This window comes from Rousettus aegyptiacus, unplaced genomic scaffold, assembly GCF_014176215.1.
Source record: "Rousettus aegyptiacus isolate mRouAeg1 unplaced genomic scaffold, mRouAeg1.p scaffold_m13_p_8, whole genome shotgun sequence".
NCBI lineage: Eukaryota > Metazoa > Chordata > Mammalia > Chiroptera > Pteropodidae > Rousettus > Rousettus aegyptiacus.
The window spans coordinates 40798950-40823111 of NW_023416311.1; the positions used below are offsets into that span (position 1 = coordinate 40798950).

The window sequence follows — 24162 nt, forward strand, 5'->3', positions numbered from 1 at the left end:
AGTTACAGTTATCTCTTCTTCATAGGAAACCCTAGTGTAACAGTGCTAGGGTGACAAAGCAACCAGGAAAGGGAGGACTGAGGTAGGAATGTTGAACGCAAGATAATAGAGAGTGATCTGTATAGGAGAAATAACTTCAGAAACCCTGGGCTCTTGTCTTTTTTCATATTCATCTCTTAGCTTTATTTTTTTTTTTTGGAAAGTATTACTAAAATATGTTCTGTAATACACCACCCTTAATTTCCACACAACATCCCATGTCTTTCGAATACATGCTTTTCCCCAGTAAGAATTCTCTAGAATACTGGTTTCCATGAACCAAGGCTCAAACATAATATTAGAGTACTCTGGAATTCTTTGTTTTTAGGGGAAGAAAGCAACATTTAAATATTTTTTGTCATGTTTCTTTCCTAAAGAGACATTCTCCTAGTATAAATAATAGCCATAGTTCACATTTGCTGAGTGTTTACTAATGTGAAAAGCATTTTACAAAGAGCACCTTATTTAATGTTCGCAGCAACACTATAAGAAAAATATTGACCCTCATTTAAAGATGAGGAAACTGAGATTCAAAAATGTTAATCACTTACCCAAGGCCACATAACTGGAAAGTGGTGGAGCCAAGTGTGACTCTCTTAACCTCTTATGGAGAGCTATTCCCTTCCACAGGAACCCGATCTGGAGACTTAAAGCCAAAAACAACTTTCCCTTAAACTATTCACAAAATCAAATAGAAACTATGAGATTTCTAAGTGTACCATTGGAAATAATTAATTTTATATTCTATATATTACTCTGGAATTTTTAATACAAAGGAGCAAAGATAATCTTTTCAACAAATGGTTCTAGAACAACTGGACATCCAAATGCAAAAAAAAAAACAAAAAAACAAATCTAGACACAGACTTTATACCCTTCACAAAACTTACTCAAAATGGGTCATAGACCTAAATATTAAAACAGAAAACTATATAACTCCTAGAATAAAATATAGGAGAAAACTTAGATGACCTTGGGTATGGCAATGATTTTAGATACAACACCAAAGACATGATCCTTGAAAAAAATAACCAGTAAGCTGAATTTCAATAAGATTAAAACTTATGCAATGTCAAAAGAGTGAGAAGACAAGTCACAGACTAGGAGAAAATATTTGCAAGACACATCTTACAAAGGACTCTAAAAACTCAACAATAACAAAACAACTCGATTAAAAAATGGGCCAAAGACCTCAACAGACATCTCACCAAAGAAGATATACAGATTTCAAAGATATATATAAAAATATTCTTCACATAATATACATAATATATCATCAGGGAAATGCAAATTAAAACAATAGTGAGATACTACTACATATCTGTTAGAATGGCCAGCAACACCAAATGCTGGCATGAATGTGGAGCAATAAGAACTCTCACTTATTGCTATTATAGATACAAAATGGTAAAGCCACTTTGTAAAACAGTTTAGCAGTTTCTTACAAAGCTAAATATACTTTTACAATACAATCCTGCAAACATGCTCCTTGGTGTTTACCAAAAGGAGATGAAAACTATGTCCACACAGAAGCCTACACATGAATGTTTATAGGAATTTCATTAATAATTGCCAAAACTTGGAAGCAACCAAGATAACCTTCGGTAGGTGAGTGGATAAATAAACGTTGGAACATTAATACAATGAAATATTATTCAGCACTCAAAAGAAATCAGCTTGAAAACTCATGCCATAAAAAGACATGGAAGAACTTTGAATGCATATACTAAGTAAAAGAAACCAATCTGAAAAGACTACCCATTGATTCCAACTATACGACATTTTGGAAAAGGCAAAACTGTGGAAACAGTGAAAAGATCAGTGGTTATCAAGGGTTGCAGGGGCAGAGAAAGCTGTATAAGCAGAGCACAGGAAATTTCTAGGGCAGTAAAAAAAAGTCAAATAGAAACTATGAGAGATAGTTTCTATTTGAAACTATAGTTTCTATTTGAAACCATACCAACAGATATATGTCATTATACATTTGTCCAGTCTTTTAGAGTGGACAGCACCAAGAGTTAACTCTCCAGTAAACTATGAACTTTGGGTGGTAATGATGTGTAAATGTAGGTTCATCAATTGTAACAAATGTACTACTGAGGTGAGGGATGTTGATAATGGGGGAGGCGATGCATAGGTGAGGTTCGGTAGTATATCGGAAACAGAACAGGGCTGCCCACCTTTCCAAAGTGCAAGTGAGCACAACTCTCCTGTCCTCTAGCACCAGTCTCTGAAGCACAGAATGAAAAACTGCTTGCAGAGTCATTACTGAAAGCCTCTAAGCTTAGCCATTTTGTAATTACTTGAACCTATGCCAACATAGGCAGGACAGAAGGCACTGCAGCCTAACTACCCAAGCTGTTCCCATCTCCCGCTGGAAAAAGGAACTTGGCGGTAACAAAGAGTTAGAGAGGAGCCGAATTAAAGTAAAAAATGGTAACATCACAGCAATTATATAAAAAATTATAATTACATAAAAACAAAATGATCCACCAAAATAAAACATCATTTATTTATAGTTGTTATTTCGGGAACAGAAGCAATTGAAACTGTAACCCACTCATGCAAGGACTGATGATGCAGATAATACAGTTCAATCTGAGAATGGTGGAAATTCTGAATGTGAGTCAGGCACAATTGGAATTTTACAGCACTCAATGGCAGCCAGATGTCTTATATTAGAGTCTTTGGTAACGTCTACTAACTGGCTGATTTTAGTATTCACTGAGTGGAATAAGTCTGTGTAGGTGCGCATTAGTCATAATCACCCATAATAATGAAATCAATAAATATATAAGACTTGCCCAAACAGAAACTCTAAATCTCATTAGTGTTTGGCAAATCTTATTTTGAGAATCATTTTTGCAACTGTGCATGGACTTCCATTTATATACTTGGGCATATAATGTGTAACTCAGTGTCAGCAGGGCTTTCTTCCTATCTTTTCAGGAAAAAAAAAAAAAAAAGACAATGTCAACTTGAACCCCAGTTACAGGGAAGTTCAAAGCTCTTCTCATAATTTCTATAAGTTTCAAGGGTGGAATGCAGATGGGCACATTTTACAATCTCATGATCTTCTTCTGATTTTTTTTCCACATAAGAGGTTTTTGTGCTGCATCACAGCAATGCAGATGTGAAACACAGTCTCCTCCTCAAATCCCAACATCAACAACAAAATCCCCTCAGAAAGATGTTTTATGAAGATGTGTAGGAGGATGAAGGAGGAATGAAGTGACAGCAACACAAACACTATCAAATAAAGGAATAGGTTTCCATTGTTGATATATTCTTCACCTCCCTCTCCCTGCATCCCCTCTTTCCCCTTCTACCTGCCCCCTCTTCCTCAACTTCAGAGTTTTACCAGCACTCCTCACTTAGCCCCAGCCAGTCTCCATTTTGTTTGTTCCTCTTGATTCTTCTCTCTGTTTTTGGTTTTCTTCTCTCTCTTGTTTAGAATAACAAGCCCATTCATCTCATCCTCTCAGAGATAAGAGTTTTAATATTTCTTTGAACACATGAACCTATGAATGAATACTGAGGTCTTTGGGGGTCTTACCTTCAACTTATTCCCATATCGATCTAGGAACTTTTCCTTGAAAATCAGCTGTGATTGGCATGTAGGATTATGTGGAAAACAAGGCAAGTGATCCCAAGTACCTGGTGAGATGGGGGCAGAGGGTCTGCAGAAGCATTTCTCAAGAAAGGCAGTGATTTATCCAGAAGAAGGTGGTGGGAATGCAGTGCAAAGCGAGAACTAAGTTAGTAAATAATTACTGAGAAAGAATGACCTAGTATAGCAGGCAAGTTAAGGGAAAGAGATGAGTGATGGGACAGGATATAAAACTAAAGTGGAGAGATTACCCTTTTTCAGGAGGAAAGATGCCTCTTTTACTGAGAGCATAAAAGGAGATAGGGGTGTAGAGAGGATGCATTTGTGGGTGGCAAGGGTGGTCAGCTGAGGTCATAATTGTGCAAAGACTTGAATTTTCTCAATAAAATGAGGAATAAAATCATCTGCTGACTGAGACCAAAGGTAGGAGAGAGCTTAGCATTGTGACTGACCATCATTAGTTACTAGTTTCTAATCTATAATGTCGAACAATTTTGTCTACCATATGTACCCACCTGTGGGTAGGAGCAGATGTGACAAGTATGATGGCGTGTATCCTGGGCTGTCATTTTATGAGTTCAGGAAAACAGCGAGATATGAAGACAAGTGAGCAAATACAGTGATGGACCAAAAATGTCATCTAAGGTGAGACAGTAAATTGGAAGAAAATTAAGTGGCTCAAATAACTGGACATAGATAAGATTAGAAATATTGAGAGCATGCAAGTGAGCTAGAAGAATAAGAAATTACTGACAAAGGGGTCACTATATCTGTTTAGAATATCAGTTGAAGATTAGCTTTAAATTATGACATGGTCCAGAGTGTGGGCCATGAGAATTATTTTTTGTGGACTGTGGATGAAAACCACTGGCATTGAGAAGGTTGAGGAACTCAGAAACTAGTGTATTTGGTTGGCAATGGACAGTCAGATGTTTCCGGATATGGTCAACTAGAGATACAGAGGAAAACTGAGCCAAGTGCACAGACCTCAGGGGAGAGTGACCAGAAGGCCGGAATACAGCAGTAACAACATTGTGGTGAAGAAAACATTGTAATATTTCACAAAAGCAATTTTAATTTTTAAAATGAAGTCATGATTGACATGGAATAAATACCAAAATCACTCATTTTGTACACGAATCAGAGCTGATCCTTGAGTGAGGACAGGTGAGAGTAAATGTGGAGCTAGCGGCACAGCAGCAGAATGAAAAGTTGATGGCTACCACAGTGTTTGATTTTGATGCTTCAAAAAGATCAAGACGTAACTCTAAAGCCTGATGGGATAGTATGTGCAGGATTTTGTTTATTAAAAAAAAAAAAAAACGGCACAAAAAGTGGGTCAAGCGCTTGCTAGCAAAAGTTGAGCTCTTAGAAAACCTTGAGGTGATGGATGTTGGAAGTTACTGAAACAATTGAAGCAAGGAATACTGCTTCTACAGTGGAGCAAACGGATGCCTTTATTAAAAACCACACACACGCGCGCGCGCGCGCACACACACACACACACACACACACCATAGACTAATTCTCACTCTTAAAGACAGCAGAAGAGACAGATGGTTGAAGAAACAAATAAACTAAAAGTGCTTGAAAAAAATCTTTCTATATTAAAAATTCATGGTGGAATAAATGAGATAAATTATAAAGGAGTACATACATGGACATGATGTATAGGGCAAAATAAAAGCTCTGAAAACTTTTGCTCTGTTTCTTTAGAACACATTGTCTCTCAGGGGAAATGGAGTTTTGCCTCTAATTTGACACTTGATGGATGACTTGATTTTACAGATCAGAGTCTTCCACAGAACTTTTTACCCATCCATTAGAACGACACCAATCAGTGAAGAGGAAAATTCTCACTGACTGTGCAACTACTGGCCAGTCCTAAGAAGAAAGATGAATATTGTGTTTTCCTTTTCAGACACCACAAATTGAAGAAAGGAACAATTTCTTAAAAGGAAGATGTCTGGACAAGTGATTAACAAAAAATCTTTCTACTTTTGACCTCAAGCAGCAAAAGTTTAATTGCAAACTACTTGACATCAAAAGTGTTAAAATTGTACAAATAATTAAAAGTTTGTTTTATATGCTAGAGTATGATTTAAAAAGAAAGAAGATTTCCATAATAAACTAGAATCCATCCATTCATTTATTCATTTATTTAAGATAAATTTATACTAGACACCAAATATATGAGCATCACAAAAAGAAAAAATATATTTTTAGCAAAAGTTACTTGCAAGTATTAAGGCCTAGATATTCCTGGCAGGAGTAGATATGTTTCTTGTTTTTCACTTCATTGGAAAACTTTAGCTCTTGTATTATCTGAATTTATTCCAAATATTAAATATTTGTAAATCTAATTCAGCATATTGTCTTACACTGATGTCACACTATCAGTGTTTAGAAATAAAATGCAAGGCAGCAAGCCAAAAGAAATACTAATATTGCTTGTTTGCTGAAAAGTGGTTTGTTTTCAGCATCTATTTAAATGGGAATGCATTTTGTTTAGTCCAGTCAGAGATGGAAAATCTATACACAAGATCCAGCAAAGCCATTGTGAGAGAATTTGTATGCTGGAGACTGTAGGGTTGTTGTTTGAAGAGCCTCCTTCAGGAAGCTGTACATTTCATTAGTTAAGACTTTAATTTAGAGGGGAAAATAATCCAGTCATCTGCAATTGCTAAAATTCTGTCTGATTAACCATCCACTGATTAGCATTAACTAAGAAGAAAGATTTGCTGTCAAAATTCATTTTATTAAAACAGGAATTGAAAACCATAACAATGAAAAGTGCAAGGTTTCTTAGTGCCATGTTACATCCTTTGAAATCACCAATCTTTTCAGCATTTTCATGGTGTAGGAATGCAGGCTTTTCTCTGGAATAAAGCACATTCATGAGAGAGGGCACATAAAGTGGGAGTGTTAGCTAAGGGCTGGGCCTGGGAGCAGATCACAGAGTGAAATGGAGATTAGCTTAGCACTTATTTTGTTGGCTCTGTTGTTGTTGCTTAGATTTTATTTCTTTTCTTCATGGATTCTGTGAGAAATTGAGGATAACACAGAAGGGTTGAATTCCAAGTATTTGAAAAATCATGAGAGCTCAACAGTTTCCAAGGGCCCTGATCTTTCTGAGCATTTTGATTGTGTGAGTAATTATAAATCTCATTTTAGTAGCTTATGCCTAGGAGGGTCCAAGGAAGAGAAGAGAACAAGTTTTCGGGAAAGCCATCTTTGTATTACAACTACTGAATGTACATGGGCTCTGCCAAATTATTTTACTCATCTCCTAAATTTAAACTTAAACCATTGGCTGAATGTTCTAAAATTGCCAATAAAAACTCATGCAATCAGCAAAAATTTTGTACATATTAATGCATATAATATAGAAACTATATTTTAAGCACTAACTTGAAAGGAAAAAATAAGCATAACATTAGGAGAAAACCTATGTGGAGACCCTATGAGTTGCTGAAAGCAGCGATATTTTTTAAAAAGTATTTAAGATAGCTTTTTGTTTTGGCCAGCTGTTTCTATTAGGACAGTTTGGACTGCAAGTGCAGAATCTAAAACAAATTATTTTAAGCAAAAAACAACAACAACAACAACAACAACAACAACAACAACAATTGGTTATGAGTTCAGCCACTGCTAGATTAAGGACCATCAATAATATTGTTAGCAATCACACTTTCTGTCACTCTCCATCTCTGTTCTGCTTTCCTTTATGGTGGCTTTATTCTCAGGCAAGGCATTCTTTCCATTGAATTGGAAAGACAGTCATCAGCAACTCCATGCTTAATTCAACCAGGCAGATAACCTCAAGGAAAGAGATTGACTTCTTCTCAATGACTTTAGGAAAAGCCATGGGATTCACAATGATTGACCTGGCTGAGTAGGTGCCCATCCTTATACCAACCACCTGAAAGGCTGTGCTCTACTTAACCATGCTTAGATCATGGGCCCAACATAGAATTCCAGGATTACATCAGCATCTTAGGCAACAAAACCATACGTAATCAGAATGTGTGTGGAATGGTTCCCAGAAGGCTAAATGGTGTGCTGTTAGTAAGAGAAGAGGGAAATGATGTTGCTCAGGTAAATAAAAGAGGTTGAAAGAATTCGAGATAAGTTCAATTTACTTCTAGTGATAAGATTTTATTGCCAGAATTCATGTGGTAATAAGGGAGAGCAGGAAACAGTCTCAATAGTTTTTACGGAGAAGTGAAGCACAGTTCCTGGTACAACTGTAGCTCTAGAAGTATGACTGCAACTCTGGAACAAAACAGCCACTCTAGAAATTGCCATGTCGTACGTAGGGACATAGAATAAATTATGGTATGCTCCATCTTGTAAGCCTGGTCCATTTTGATGCTCTGTTTTTTCTGCTTCTGTAGCTACTAACATTTCTACTTTTCCCTTTCTTTTCTCTACTGACTTCTATTGCTTCATGGCTTCTGTTTATTGCTGCCTCTCTATGCATTTCTTCTCTTCTTTGTTTTCTGTTATATTAATTTCTGCTTTCAATTTATTTTCTCTAACTTTCTTTAGAATTTCTCTATGATTTTTTCCTAGCAATTTTTTTAGTTGAATAGCTCATTATTTTTCCATCTTTCTTGTTTTCTAATATATGCAATTAAGATAATAAATTACCCTCTAAGTTCTGCATTAGCTATAACCCACAAATTTTTATGACACGTGGTGCTTTCTGCATCCTTAATCTCTAAATATTCTAATTTTATTATAATTTCTTTTTTATCCCATGACTTTTAAAAAATTGCTATGGAGGTATACTATACATAAAGTATATGACTCTTAAGTTAACAATCCAATGAATTTTACATATGTATACCCTGCCCAGATCAAGATAGATAATTTTTCTAGCATTCCAAAGAGCACCCTTATGCCCCTTCCCAATAACTACTCCTCTAGAGGTAACTGCTTTTGACATTAATATCATAGATTAGTTTTACTCTCTTATCAACATTACCTGAGACTCATGTATCCTATTTTGTGACTGAGATTTATCCATGTTGTAGCAACAATTTTTTTTTCTCTCCATTACTGGGAATGGATATATTTATTTGTCTATTCTACTTGATACATATTTGGATTGTTTCTAATTTGGGGCTAATATGAATAAAACTACTACGAATGTTCTTGTAAATGTCTTTTGGTGGACATATGTCCCCATTTCTCTTGGATATATAGCTAGCAGGAGAATTGCTAGGGCATAGGGTAGGCATATATTTAGCTTTATTAGATACTTCCAAACAGTTTTTCATTGTGGTTTGTACCAGTGTACCCTCCCACCAGTAATGTGTGATTTCTCATTATTCTTAATCCCATCAATATTCGGTATTGTTTGTTTTTCTTTTTTCCTTTTCTTCAAATTTTAGCTATTCTGGTTGTGTATGTAGTACCTCAAAGTCATTTTAGTCTGCATTTCTCTGCTGACTATAATGTTTAACACTTTTTTTCATATACTTGCTGACTATTTGCACATTTTCTTTTATGAACTCTTAATTCAAATCTTTTGCATTTCTAAATTGGGTCGTCTTCTTATCATTGGGTCATAAGAGTTCTTTATATACTCTGAATGTGATTCCTTTATCAAATATATGTGTTGTGAATTTCTTCTCCCAGTCTGATGCTTGCCTTTTCATAGTCTAAATGACCTCTTTTAATGAATTAAAATTATAATGCAATGGAATCTAATTTTTTTTTCATGGTAATGCTGATTATGTCCTATTGAAAAAATCTTTGCCCACTCCAAGGTATTAAAAATATTGTCTTATATTTTCTTCAAAAATCTTACTTTATTATCTACCTTTAAGTTTATGTTTCATATAATTTCTGTGTAGGGCATTATTTAGGTATCGAAGTTCATTTTCTTCTCCAGAGGTATAACCAAGCAATCTAACACCATTTATTGAAAAGAATATTGAAAAGATAATCCTGTCCTCCTCCCTCAAAGACTTGCAGTGCTATTTTCCTGTGAGTCTGTTCTGGACTCTGTTTTGCTCCATTGGTTTAATTGCTTATTCTTGCATATACATCATATTATCTTATTTTGTATAGCTTTATGATAAGTCTTAAAATCAGTTAGTCTAAGTTCTCAAACTCTCTTCTACAAGACTGTTGATCATTCTAGAGTCTTTGGATTATCATAAGAATTTTCAAATGAGTTTGTCAGTTTCTACAATAAAAACACCTGCTGAGATATTGATTGGGATTACATGGAATCTATAGATTAATTTGAATAGAATTGACATTTAATCAATATTGAGTCTTCCAAACTATTAAAATAGCATATGTCTTTATTTATGCTTTAAATTTCTCAGTGATTTTTTTTTAGGGTTTATTTCTGGATATTTGATTATTTAAGCTATCAAAAATGGTGTTTAAACATTTTTTTATATACTGATATTCATTGCTAATATATAGAAATACAATTGGTTTTTGCATATTGACCTTGGATCTAGGAACCTTACTAAATTCACATATGAATTTAAATAGTTGTTTGTTTGTTTGTTTGTTTTTTGAGTTTGGATTTTCTATATACACATTCGTTTTATGTGTAAATAATGACAGTGTTACTACTTCCTTTCTAAACTCTATGTTTTTTGTTTCTTCTCTTTGCCTTACGACACCCATGAATTTTTTGTAATGTGCTTCTAAAAATTTAAAAAAACATATGACAGTTTCTACTTTTTTTATTGTTAGGTTTAAATTTTGCTGCATTATTTTTGGAGAACAATTATATGACATCAATGCTTAGGAATTTATTAAGCCCTGCTTTGTGGCCTAGTACCTGATGAATTTTTACAAATTTACATACTGTTTGGTTTCCAAATTCATGCATTTTAACTATTGAGAGAGATGCACTGTATATTAGCTGCTTGTTTAAAACATATGCCTTATCCTATAGGATAGTACCCTAACCTTAAGGGTGCTTTCTTTGAGCTGGTGCCAAAATTTTGTTTTCAGTAGGCTATTTTACTTTTCTAGTGATGCACTTGCTTCTTGGAGGTTGGGCACATGCCAAGACTAGTGAATTAAAGTGATGCGAAATCATTGTCATACTTTCTTTACTGCAAAGTGTGTCTCGATCCTATAACTCAGTGGTCAGAATCTCACTTATTTCCCCATAAGTGACCCTATTTTAATGTAACAGACCTCATGGGGTTAATCATTTTATTGGTGCTGCAACCCTTATAGTTATACTCCAGGCTTAGTCCTTACTCCCCAGGCTTTGTCACAACCTCCTACAACTATAAAAAGTAAGATACTTTTTTAAAGCTGCTATCAAGGTTTTCTGATTGTCCACATGAGTTCTCATCTAATTATTCCATTTCTCCTATTCCCTAGTTATACTCTCCAGGTACATCAGAATAATGCAGAGAATATAATAATCCCTAAAATCATTATTGCTATCATAGAAATCAAGTTGCACAGCCACTTGATTTCCCAATACCTTGCCCTTCCATGTCATCACCAGTAACAGTTTGAGTAATTATGATACTATTGTATGTCAAGGATTATTAACAGCCCCATTTTCTTTGTACTCTTCAAATACTGCACAACCCAGTTCTGATCTGATTCCATTTTAAAGTTTCTGGTTTGTTTCCTGGGGCCAGTTATAGTACCCATTACTGTGCCACTCAGAGTCCCAGCAGGAAAAAGATGGCATACTCAGATTGAGTAATTTGAAGAGAGCTTTACAAAAGTACTATTTATAAAAGTGCAGGCAGGGTAAGGCAAACCACGAAGAATAGTGAAGTCTTCTGGGACTATAAATAGCACAGTTTTATACCTGAAGAGGCAAAGGAAGGGAGAAGTCACTAGATCCTAGTTTAGAGAGTCACCTCATAGGAAGTAAGGCCTTTGAGCAAGAGATGCTGCTCCTAGCCTATGGCAACCCCGAAGGGAGGTAGCTAGGGGAATAAATATCTCAAGTCTTCCCTTCTCCCTCCCTCTGATCATCTAATACGTCAAGAATTATAAGACATATTTTTGGTCATACATTCGTATAATATTTTCCTATGTATTGTCATTACACACAAAAACTACATAAACTAGAAAGGATATAAATTCTTCTCTCCTAATTTGCTGTCACAGCACCCTATGTATGCCTTTATTATCGTAACTCGTCACACTATTCTACTTGCCTGTTTTCCTCTAGACTGTGCGTGCCTTGGCAATGGTGGCTACGTCTGTTTGGTCCTTACATCTCCAGTACCTGGAGAAATACCTGGCACTGGAAGGAGCTCTGTGATGGATGAATGAATAAATGACTGTTACACTTCTGACCCTTTGCATTCAGAGGCTGGCATTGTAAGTCCCTTTTTATTAGAGTGTGGTTCTTTTCTCCAGCTACTTTGTGGAAGCTTAAAGGCATATTCAGACTCTTGTTTATAGTAGATGCTCAGTGCTTAAAACTGACAATCTAGGATGCATTCTTCCTGAGTCCAAGAAGAACCAAGTCAACTAATCTTTAGAAAAAAAGCAAATGCAGTTTATAACAGAAGAGATACAAATGGTGAGAAAGTGTGGAAAGATGTTCGACTTCACTATTGATCAAAGAGACACAAATGAAATGAGAATTTGCCTTTTGCCTTATAAAACTAGCAAAGAGTAAAATATTGGTAATACCCAGTGTTAGTAAGAATGCAGGGAAATGTGCAGTCTTGATGGGAATGCAACTTGGTATGAGTTTTCCGAAGGGCAATTTGGCAATAGGCGTCAAGTTGTAAAATGTGAATATGCTTGAATACAGCAATTCTTTTTTTTTTTTAACATTTTATACTTTTTTCCCCACTCTCCCTTCTCCCCTTCCCTCTGATAACCACTAGTCCATTGTCCACATCCATGAGTCTCTGTTTGTTAGTCCTGTTTATTTGTTGCTTTTAAGTTTACATCCCACGTATAAGTGATATCATGTGATTTTCAACCTTTTCTGTCTAGCTTATTTTGCTTAGTATGATTATTTCAAGATCCATCCATGTTGTTGCAAATGGCAGTATTTCATCTCTTCTAATGGCTGAGTAATATTCCATTATACATATGTGCCACTGCTTCTTTAGCCAATCATCTATCGTAGGACACTTCAGCTGCTTCCATGTCCTGGCTACTGTGAATTATACTGCTATGAACATCAGTGTGCAAATATCTTTTCCGATATGAGTTTTCAAGTCTTTGGGGTAAGTGGCCAGTAGAAGGATTGCTGGATCATATGGGAGATCAATTCTTAGTTTTTTGAGGAACCTCCATACTGTTTTCCATAGTGGCTGTACCAATTTGCAGTCCCACCAGCAGTGTATGAGGGTTCCTATTTCTCCACATCCTCTCCAACATTTGTTGTTACTTGTCCTGTTGATTACAGCAATTCTGAACTTTGTACAAGTGCAAGTGTTTGGGAGAGACAGTCCTTCCGAGTATGCCAAGACTGCAAGACCTTGCTTGTTCTTTTACTGGGGCCATTTCTCAGGAATATTTTACATAGGTGGTAAACCTGAGAAATAAATTAATGTCTTCCTCTAGATCAAAAGCAGGCTTATTTAATGCTTGCTACAAAAGCAGTGAATTCTTTAAGCTCAGCGTTCTTCACCTGCTGTCCAACCCACTGTGTGCTTAGCATCCATATGGCCCATACTGTGTCACCCCTGTGGGACTTAGTAGCAGAAGAGACCAAACACCAACGTATTGATTTTCATGCTGCTTGCTGTGCAATGAGTAATAAAGCCCTTTGTCTCTGAAAAAAATGATCATACCCATTTTCTATAGATAACCAAACTGAGGATTATTGAAGTTAAGCGATATGTGGGGTTGTTAAAATTAAGCAAACATCCCAGATCATACAATAAATCATTTACTTGCAGAGTCAGGACCAGAACCCAGGGAGACTGAGCTTTCACAGCTAAGCACAGAATACCTGGATAAGCAGGAACAGCTTGATAGAGAAATACAGGAACAGCTCTCATAGTCAAACTTCATTTAATCCGCCTGAATTATCTGGCATTCTCTCCAGTCATTCTGAAAACATCCAAACTGTTGTCCATGCTGGCCACCAGGTCACTCTCTAGAACAGTAATTTGCAATATATGGCCCCCCAGACAAGAAGTGTTAGCATTCTCTGATAACTTGTTAGAAGTACAAGACCAGATCAGCCAAAACGCTGCAATCTCTGTTTTAACAAGCTCTCCAGGAGTGTCTGACACACGCTAAAGTTTGCAAAGCACTGCTCCCGTGCACAGCGCAACTTCACTATCATTAGCCAAGCCGTGGCCTTACCAGGAAACTACTGGGTTTGTTCCTATACCTGTCTATGCAGGTTGTACTTGTCACTCTATTTATACATTTTTACTAATTATTATATTTACCAGTGAAGTATGGGGACATAGTGAAAGGAATTGTTATTTTTATGAAAACTAAATTGAAATCTTCTAGAAAGAAGTGATGTCTTTAAATGTTCATTCCACTTTAAGTAAACCGAATCTGGAGATAATAGAAAATGGATATGGTTTAGGAAACAAATATGAATTAGAACCCCAAGTAATTATTCTATATTCAAGAAAAGGCCCTGGGCCTACATCAAAATATTTACAAATGCATACACATTTTTAAATTAAAATAAAATGTTTAAAGTATGTGATTTTTTTTCTTTATTGACCAATTTCTGGCCTGGACTGTGTAGAGGAGAGAGCTCCCCTTGGATATAATTTAAATCCTGATAGATTACAAGCTAAAATGAGAGGTGAGATACAACTCTCTTCTTCTAACTGCTGTTTCCTTTATTCCTGGCTCACGAAGAAATGCGTTTGGGTATTTCCTCTTTGCTTCTCCTCTTCTGTTTCTGAAGCAAGAGAAGATTATGCTTAAACAGCTCCATAGCTGAGGTTTAATGGTCAACACCAGGGACATGTTCCGGAGTCCATTATTAAGCACAGTGGCTGATCTAGTTGTGGCTTGGATTTTGGTTAGAAAATTATTTGTCCTGACAAAGGGTACAGAATGACAAAAGACAGAGGAGTCAGAAAGGCGTGGTAGCAGGAACCCCACCACCACCATACCACCAGAAAGAAGCCATTTGTCCCAGAGAAAAGCCCTGGTTCCTCCCATCCCACGGCCCCTCCTCAAAGAACTCTTTCTTTAATCCTCTCAGAAATCTGGTTCCCATATTGGCCCATAGCCTGGGTTCACTGGACCCAGAGCAGAAAACTGATTCTCACTGATCAATCTGTTTGCTTTCTTGCAAATATGAATTGGGGGTATAGAGACTCTAAATTCATGAATTGGAAGGAATGGCCATATTCTCCCAGGTACTGCAAGAAGGAGAAAAAGCCAGGCTGGAAGAGAGAGAATGGAACATTTGTGTAGAGAGAAGCAAAAACAAGAGATCATGTGAATGCAAACAGAATAATTTGGTTTATAACTTTCCAGTTCCCAGTTCCAGTCACTACTGAAAAAGCCTTAGTTTATTACTGCCCTTAGCAACCATAAACTACATCTGTATCTTCTACTAAATTACCTCTCCCCGCCCAGATACTGCCAGTTTATTTTAGTAGGCTTCTGGTAGTTGCCTGACACTATTCCTGCAGCAAAAAGTACGTATCATGAGCATATTAACAACAAACATTGGCAAATTTGTGACAATGACTCATTTAAAATCTGAACTTTAAGCAATTACAGATAGTTTACTGATTAGTAGCAAGATTCCTGACACAGAGAGGTGTGAGATCCCAGCATGGAACAGGAACAACCTGGTATCAAAAAAAAAAAAAAGAAAGAAAGAAAGAAAAGAAAAAGAAAAGGAAAAGTGAAGATAAGCAGAATTAGGACAGCATATTAGAGAAGAGATATTTAAATTAGAGCAGAACAGAGACTACCCTCTTAGCCATTCTTAGCCAAGGGTGTATTTAAAGTAATTTTTTATTCATAAAGGAATTGGAAATTAATATTAGGAACATTGTACAGGATTTGTTTATTATACATAATTATAGTTTGATTAGTTGTTATGCCATACTATGGATTCAGTCATTTCTCACAAATCCTGTTGGTATTTTAATAAAATCTTAAGTTAAAGATCTTCACCTCCACTCCTTCTCCCCAGAGCTCTGTAGAATATGACATAATCATGGAACCTCACCTGCCTAATACAATCAACACTTGGGTCCCCAGAGCAGGCAATGTCAGATGAACAGTCCCACTTATTGAATACCCTTTTAACAAGGCTTATTTCTACCTGGGAATAACCTGGAAACAATGAAAATGTAGCAAAGGTTTCCTCTTGCACCTCTGTTCTGTTTCCTCCTCCTAACATTGTTAAGAAAACAGATAGTGAAGGTTTGCCTCAAAGGACCCAAAAGAAAAGGGTAAGCTACAATTCAGAGAAAAACTAGACAGACTACTCTGGGCATCGCTGCATATAGACTGGAGACGGGCTTTGGGACTGAGGCAAGAAGATCGCTGGAAAAACAAGAAGCCTCAGACTCATCTAAGTGGATGTGTGGCCTGCAGCTGGGGAAAAGGAAGGGGCTAGGAGGTTGGGGTTCTCTTTCTCTTGCTCCCACCACCAAAGTCTTTGCCTCTGGTAAGGATAGGATCCAGGGGAAAGGGGTGGCAATAGCTGAGCTGAGGCAGAATCTGATACAAGGACCATAGTGATGAAGAGAACTGGAGGAACACAAATGATTTTTTTAAAAAAGATAAAAGGCAACAGAGAAGAGGTTCATTTGGCTGGATGAGGTGCATGTGTGTGTATGAGTCCTCGAGGGCCATGTGCACAAGAAACAGACTTTCAGTGTAATGGTTTCAATGTAAGCAAATCACATTCATTTCACCTCCCTGTTTACTTTCTAAGAAAACATTAAAAAAAGATTTAAAGAATTAAGGATGCAGAATCTGGTGTTGGAATACAGTTTCAAAAACTAGCTTCACCACTAATGAGATGTGGTTCTAAGTTAACTTAACCTCTCTAAACCTTCCTTTATTAAAGTGCTGCTAGTAATTACCATGTAAAAGAACTGTCCTGAGAAAGAAGCCATATGTGCGTAAAGCAATCAGCAATCGATAGTGTCTAGTGCACAATAAGTGCTGTAAGTGGCAGCTCTATCCACTGATAGATCACATGTATTGAGAGCTGATTTGTGCCAGCTTCTTTTACATCTTTACTATCTGGATGGAATTAAAGTTACCATTAGTTATAGATATTTACACTAAGATTTGTTCTTTATCCCTGTATTTTGTTTCCCTAGAATTTTTATCCCTCCCCAGAATTGACATGGACACTATGAACGTATTTTATAAAATTCAATCATATAAAGCCTGTAGTCCAAATTGAAATTAGTTACATTTTCTGTTTTAAGGTCAACTTACTATGTTATATAAATATAAATATTTAGTAGATGTGCTAGGAACATACATACATGTGCTGTATAATGTAATTATCTTAAATAAATTTACCAAAGATGTACAAGAAAATAAGATTCATTATTTTATAATCTACTCTTTCTCCATCTTCCTCTTAAAAAAAAAAAAAAAAAAAGAGCAATACCCAGCTAAATTATTACATTCCAAAGATATTTGGTCATCTCTTAAAGTCACCTCCCTCCTTAAACCTAAAAATTTTTTCCATGCCAGTATATTCAAAAGAATATGTTGCGGATAATAACAAAAGAGGAAACCAAGAAAATCTTTTGTAGTCTGGAGCATTGGTTACTTAAGGCATAGGCTGCAAATCTGAGGGTGGAGGGGAACACATTTATGTTTGGCAAATGAGTTAACCTGGCGTGTCATTTTATGGCTGCCCCTCAGACATATTCTTTGGTTTGCTTCCCATACCTGAACTTAATTCTCCATACCACTTTCCCTAAAAATTCACAATTTGCTGTGCTCTTTGCAGTTGTTGTCACATTTTGTGGTTAGACGTCACATTGTGACTACAGTTCCTCAGAAAGAGTTTCTTGGTTTGATTTCTGTCCCCTGAGCCAGTCTGCTTACTGTACATGGTTTCTTTTTATAAGTAAGTACAAAGTATCATTATATGTGGGCTTAGGGAAAGCACAGTATTATATAGCACCGTATACAGACAACATCACCATTAACTATATCAGAGTGAGATAAAAATATCATCTTTTATTTCTGTGGCATAAGAAAGCTTATGCAAGATTACTATCTGACCCTAGCCTTGTCAGTATTATCTTCCCCTTTGACATGCCATCTTGACCTTTTACTTTTTCCCCTCAGGTCCTATTTCTGAAGTTACTTTTCAAACCAGATATATACATATGTATGATAGAGCTAAATTCAGAAACTGTATCTTTCCCCTATTTTATTTTTTTCCCTTCCTCTATTTTAAAAGCCACTTAAAAACTTATTTAGAATGACTATGTGTAGGGCCAAATGGGCTCTAGAGTAATTGGGGGGATCCCTTCATAAACTATATAAATGTCTAACCAATATTTTATATGCCTGAAACGAATATAAAATAAGAAAATTTTTAAAAACCTGTTTTGGTTTAGCATTAGGAAGGCCCAGTAAATTCACCCGCTCTCAAGATTAACTATTTTATCACATGTAACCAAAGTAAGGAATCAGGATGGGTTAATTTTCATCACAAGTAATATAACCTCAAAATAAGAGTTTACTCAATTCTCCATCTGAATGAAGTAAAAACATAAAATATGAACTATGAACACTCAATATTATATATAACCTTTGTCAAATTACTGGTAGATATTTTTCTTCTTGCTTAGTTGGCAGCATGGTGAGAACTTTGTATATTGGGCAGATAGCTAATGATCACCATCTGGGCATGGCCAAACAAACAGAATTTTCTTTCATCTCTTCAGAAAGGATAGTTTACAGTTGTCTAATCATATTTATATTCTGAAGATGAGTATATGTCATACATTACACAACCTCCTGTGCCTTTTCTTTTATACCACACAAGTCATAGAATTTTAATAAGCTGTCATCAGTATAAAGCTAAAGGTAACAAAAGTCATTAGTTATCAGAGTTTTGTTTTTTGTTTTTACTTATGTGTGTCACTCTAAAATGAAACAAAGAAGGGCAATTATCAGATAAACTTCTAAGCATATGTTATCACAATATCTGATGAGTTATATTCTCAGAATAAATGGCCTGTAATCATTTTGTCAGGACTTTGGAAATAAGTCCAATATATAATCAGCATAAAAATCAAAATGCCCAGTAATGTAACATTTTATTCATCTGTTTTTAATCATAAGCCCCATGCCCCATGCCAATTATAGTATATTTCATCTATATTCCTTAAAAATTCAAACTGAGGCTGTGGCAAAAGTTCAGATTCCAGATTATGAGGCCAACAGCCCTTGGTATGCTACGGTGAGACAGCTAATCTCTGGTCTGTGTTCATCCGTGGCAAATCTCTAGGGTAATAGGCAGGACAATTAGTCTTGAAGGTGCCAGATGATAAAATGAAAGAAAGGCACAATCAAATCTTAAATTTTTTTCCTCAAAGCACAGTATGACACCTTAAACCTTTCCAGTGACTGGTGGGGCCTGAAGTCACTGAAAACCAAACTTAGAGGTTAATTTTGGGGCTGCCTTATTATAATGGTAGTTGAATTTACAACCTAAGTCTTTTATGTAAAGTAGAACAATAATCAGAAAAACTACAATCTTGACAATCAGGATACTTTTAGGACTTGGAGAATCCAGAAAATCTTCTGAAATACTCCCCCACTGTTTGTCTTTGCTGAAGCTCAGCTCCCTTGCAGAAGAAAGCTAATAAATCATGTCCTAAGTCTCACTGTGGCTTGGCTGGTAACCAGAATTCAAATTCAAATAGAGTGAAGTACAGAATTAGAATAAGGAATGTAACAGAGTAGTCACATTACAGGGAATTGCAGGAATTTACTAATTCATGCCATAAAATATTTGGAGAATATTAATGGAAATGAATTTCGAAGATGTTCAGTTTAAGAGGAAATATTTTAAGATAGCTTATATTTTAATGCAGGTGTTGTCATTTTGGGGGGCTGCATCAGGAAATCAACTATGATTCTGAAAATGTGTTGGCTGGACCAACAAACATAAGCCTTCAATGAATGACTGTGTTAAATGATATAAAAAGGTGAAAAATGCCTTTGCATAAGGTTGAGAAATGAATTCAGAGACTTTACAGGACATTCATGTTGAATTCAATATTATAAGTATCCTTTCACCTCTCGGCAGGCACCATTGCAGCCCTGAGGACTCTCACTCTTGCCATGTTAATCAGATTGGTGAAGAGAGCGCCACCACCATTAAGACATGCTTTATTAGATGTCCTTAGTAATCTGGGGAGGCTGATAGGAAAAGCTGAATAAAAATGGGCTCCCTGAGCTCAGTGGGGTCAGGAAGTTTCTTAAAGACAATGTCTTAAAGAATATGGTTCTGATAATAGGCAGCAGAATGGGTTTGTCAATCAGACCTAGAGTAGGGTGTAATATTCAGAGATTTCTGGTTATGGTTAATTCTTAATTCATGAATTCCACAGAAGTAAAATTAATGAGAAATCTATGAGGCTCCTACTTGGTTTATACAGTCACAGATTCCAAGTAAGTGAAGGCTAGGAGAAACCTGACCTGAAGTTCCGTTCCAGAGTCACAGACTCCATCCACTTCCAGATCTAGGTCAGTTCCCACCCCTAGACTGTTTTGAATAAGATGTGGGATATCCTTGAAAGAGGCCCTCTCCATGATCCTATTGCTAGCTTTCCTACTAGGAACCATGGCCATTTACCTTGGAAATAATGAGCTTGAAAAAAATAATTCTAATTTTGAAGATTGTTAGATACTAGTTAGCTAACACTAATTCTTGAGGACTCCAAACATCACTATGATTCATCAATGAGAGCAGAGGCCAAGTAATAAATAATACTTTGATCTAAGTTTGCCTCACCCTAAGCCCAGGTGGGCCCAAGATAGCTTCTATAGTTATTTTCTCAGCTCCTGATGACAGGGTTAGCATAGCAACAATAATTGATAACTATTTCCAGGTTGGCTTCTGAATCCTAAAGTAAAGAAAATTATGGCAAGAAGTGCTTGACTGAGCTTATCAGAGTTCCTTCTCACTAGCAAAACACTAAATCAAAGCAATACTAAGGAAAACAGGGAAATCAAGGATGATTCCTGGATTTCTGGAGGAATGGATGTGACAGAGATAGACCTTCATTCTTTTTCATTTAATGTGTTTTACATAACAGTATGATTTAGAAAAATTTATAGTTTTTAGGATCATAGAGGGTGGCTTTTTCAAAGGATATCCTCTTCTTAATTATACTGCATTATTTGTCTAATTCGGCCAGACCACAGCTGATGTTATTTTCCAAGGGCCAATGTTAAGCTAAAAGACATTGTTTTATTATTAGTTCTTGCTATCAGATTATATAATATGATATATAAGACATTGTGTATTATAATCCTCAGTTAAGCTCAATGCAAATGAACTGATAATAGCTTCTCTTATTGCTTCCTATCCTGACCACCCTCTGGAAATGTTCATTTGCATTCGTCTGTGTCATTTTGTTTTCAATTAAGATATCCCTAAAAATGAATCATATCTGATGAAGGGTAACCTAGTAAGTATAGTAGTTTGAAAGTGACATGGTATAAAATCCCAGTATTTTCAATTAGTTAAAATAAGATCAATATATGTAACAACATAAAAGGAAAGAGCCAGGTTCTGAATAGTGCTCCACATCCAAACAAGTATCACTCTTATTCTCCATCCATCCATCTATCCATCCATCCATCCATCCCTTTAACCAATATTTATTTGCCACCTGTTTTGTGTCAGATAATGGAACAAAGAGAAGACAGTTCTCTGTCTTGTAATGTGATTTCTTAGAAGAGGACACTATAATAAAGACAAGGATGCTTGACTTCTTGGTATTTCAAACCTCTGGCACAGTGCCTAGAAAACAGAAATGCTCATTTATAGAATGTCATCTACGGTTAGTTAAACAAGAAATGATTGCTCTCTGCTCTCTACTGCCAGATATCTTCAGTTTCTTTTGCATCAATCATCAAGATGTCTCTGAATACCCAAGTAACTTGGCTTCATTAGGGGAAATCTTTTTACAACCTCAAGAAAAATCTATAATCAATCTCTCTCTTTCTCTCTCTCTCTCTCTCTCTCTCTCTCTCTCTCTCTCTCTCTCTATCTGTCTCCCCCTCATTCTTGATTTTTCTCCCACAGCTTCATCTATATTCTACTCATTCACTCCTGACCAGTATCTTATTCTCTTACTGTAGTGACTCACACCTTCTTCCATCTGACAGACCTCCCAACAGATGCCAGTCAGGCATCATCACCAGATGCACTCTTTTATCTGGGTTACTGTAACATCTTTCAATTAGTCTCCTTGTTTCAATAGTTTCACCTCTCTAATGCAGTCTTTTATGGTAGTCAGAATGCTCTTTTTATAATACAACTCCAATTAGGTTCTCTCAAGCTCTATACTTTTCAATGGTTCCACACTGTCCTGGGAAGAAGTCCAAATCTATTAACAAGACTTCCCAGAAACTTTGTGGCCTATTCAATAACTGCTTTCAAATATCATCTGCCTTTTGTTATCCTAGTGCCTTTAGCAAAGTTTTATTTAAACATTTCAGCCATACTACTGCAAATCCCAGATGAAAAAGGAATAAATGAATATTTGTGCCTGAGCAGAAATATTAGAAAGGGAGTGGCACCCCCTGGTGGCCTGTATGGTTTTGGTGGGGTCAATGAGTAACCAAGACGAGATGAATTTCAAAGCCTACAGTGTGTTTACAGAGCCACCTGCCTAATCACAAGTGAAACTTCTTTATCTCCTACATTTTGGAGAATGAAAAATTTATGTTTTAAAGGAAGGTAGTGTTTTTATTACTGTCTTCAACTTCAATTTTGTACATAACAAAAACCATTTTTCAGATGTCTATTTAACACATTGCCCCTTAATATTATGTTTATAACCTAAAATCTTAATTCTACAATGTTGCGAAATTTCTTTGGACCAGGGAACAACATGGTCTGACTACAGCACTTTTTGATGTTGGCAGTACAGTGGAGTGGATTCGTGGCTTCCACAGATTCCGTGCTTTCCATTTCAGCCATCAGCGAGAGACTTGAGTGAAGACTGGTGGCTCTGACGATCTGCGGCTCTGACGATCTGTCATCTCCTTGAAGACACAAATGCTTGGCCAACATCAGAGTTTCCTTGTGGTTTTGTTCTTTACTCACTGTCAAATAAGTAGTCGCTCAGCAAAATTCTGAAGAAATCACATCAATTTTTGAATTTCAAATTTTTGCCTGCTGTAGAAAAATTGTATGCTATAGAAGTACTCACAGATTTGAGTATTCACCAAGATTCTGAATCTATATCTCTGTGTTTATTTTTTCAAATAGATTAAGGAACTGTGAAGAATAATTAAGGAACTGTGAAGAATAATGAGTTAATGTGCCCATTTGACTGTCTCTTAAATATCAGAGATATCAGACAAGTCTTTACTGGGGAGCAATTGTGGGAGCTGGACAAAAATACAGGTATCTCTCGCTTTCTGAATTCTCATCACCTGAAGATCGCAAACAATCTTCCTCCAAATTCACTCTAAATCAAACCCTACTATAATGAATCTGCATGCATCTGCCAGCCAAAATATGTAGGTTAGCTTACATATCTGAAGGAGAGGATGCAGAGTACACTGCAGACCTAGCTCAGACCTGTTCCAGATAGGATAAGTATTTCCTGTAATCATTTACATGAGTTATATGTCAGAGATATCATCTTCACTACTAAATGCTATGATATGAATGTTTGTATCATTCCCCTCCCCCCAAAATTTATATCTTGACATCTTAACCTCAATAAATGATGGAATTATTCTATTATGAGGGTAGAGCCCTCATTTATAGGATTAATGCTTTTATAAAAAGAGACCTGAGAGGTTTCTAAGACCTTCCACCATGTGAAGACACAGCAAGAAGGCAGTGGCTATGAACCAGGAAGGCAATCATGCTGGCGCCTTGTTCTTGGACTTCAAGCCTCCAGAATTGTGAAAAACAAATTTCTGTTGTTTGTTACCTACCCAGTCTGTGACATTTTGTTAAAGCAGCTCAACTGGATTAAGATATTAAGTAAAATGTCTTCTAGAAAATTGATCCTGCCAATTAGTTGCTGACTACCAACTTTAGGAGAAGGATCATCTAAAAACAAACAAAAAAAATCACAAATATTGCTAAGGTTAGAGTTATACAAGTGTGTATGTGTGTGTGTGTGTGTGTGTGTGTGTGTGTGTTATTTACACAGGAGAAATGTTGAGGAACTGAGAGAAACTTTTTCAACTTAATGCTACTTGTTGGTCAGTAGAAGAGAAATAAGAGCAATTCTGAATACTCAATGCCAAATGTTCAAAAGATATTTTAGATCATTCATAGGGAATGATTGGTGTTGTAAATAATTGTGATTATGACATAAACAGAAGTATCACATTCAAAAATG

General features: G+C 36.2%; 1 long non-coding RNA gene across 1 annotated transcript in view; it reads left to right on the forward strand.

The window, feature by feature from the left end:
• Positions 1-22816, forward strand: part of LOC107512207 — a 66013-nt gene extending 43197 nt beyond the window's left edge. The window contains exons 3-4 of the long non-coding RNA XR_001597219.2: positions 11835-11986; positions 22682-22816. This is a non-coding gene — a long non-coding RNA (uncharacterized LOC107512207). The remainder of the gene's footprint in view (positions 1-11834; positions 11987-22681) is intronic.
• Positions 22817-24162: the final 1346 nt, after the last annotated feature.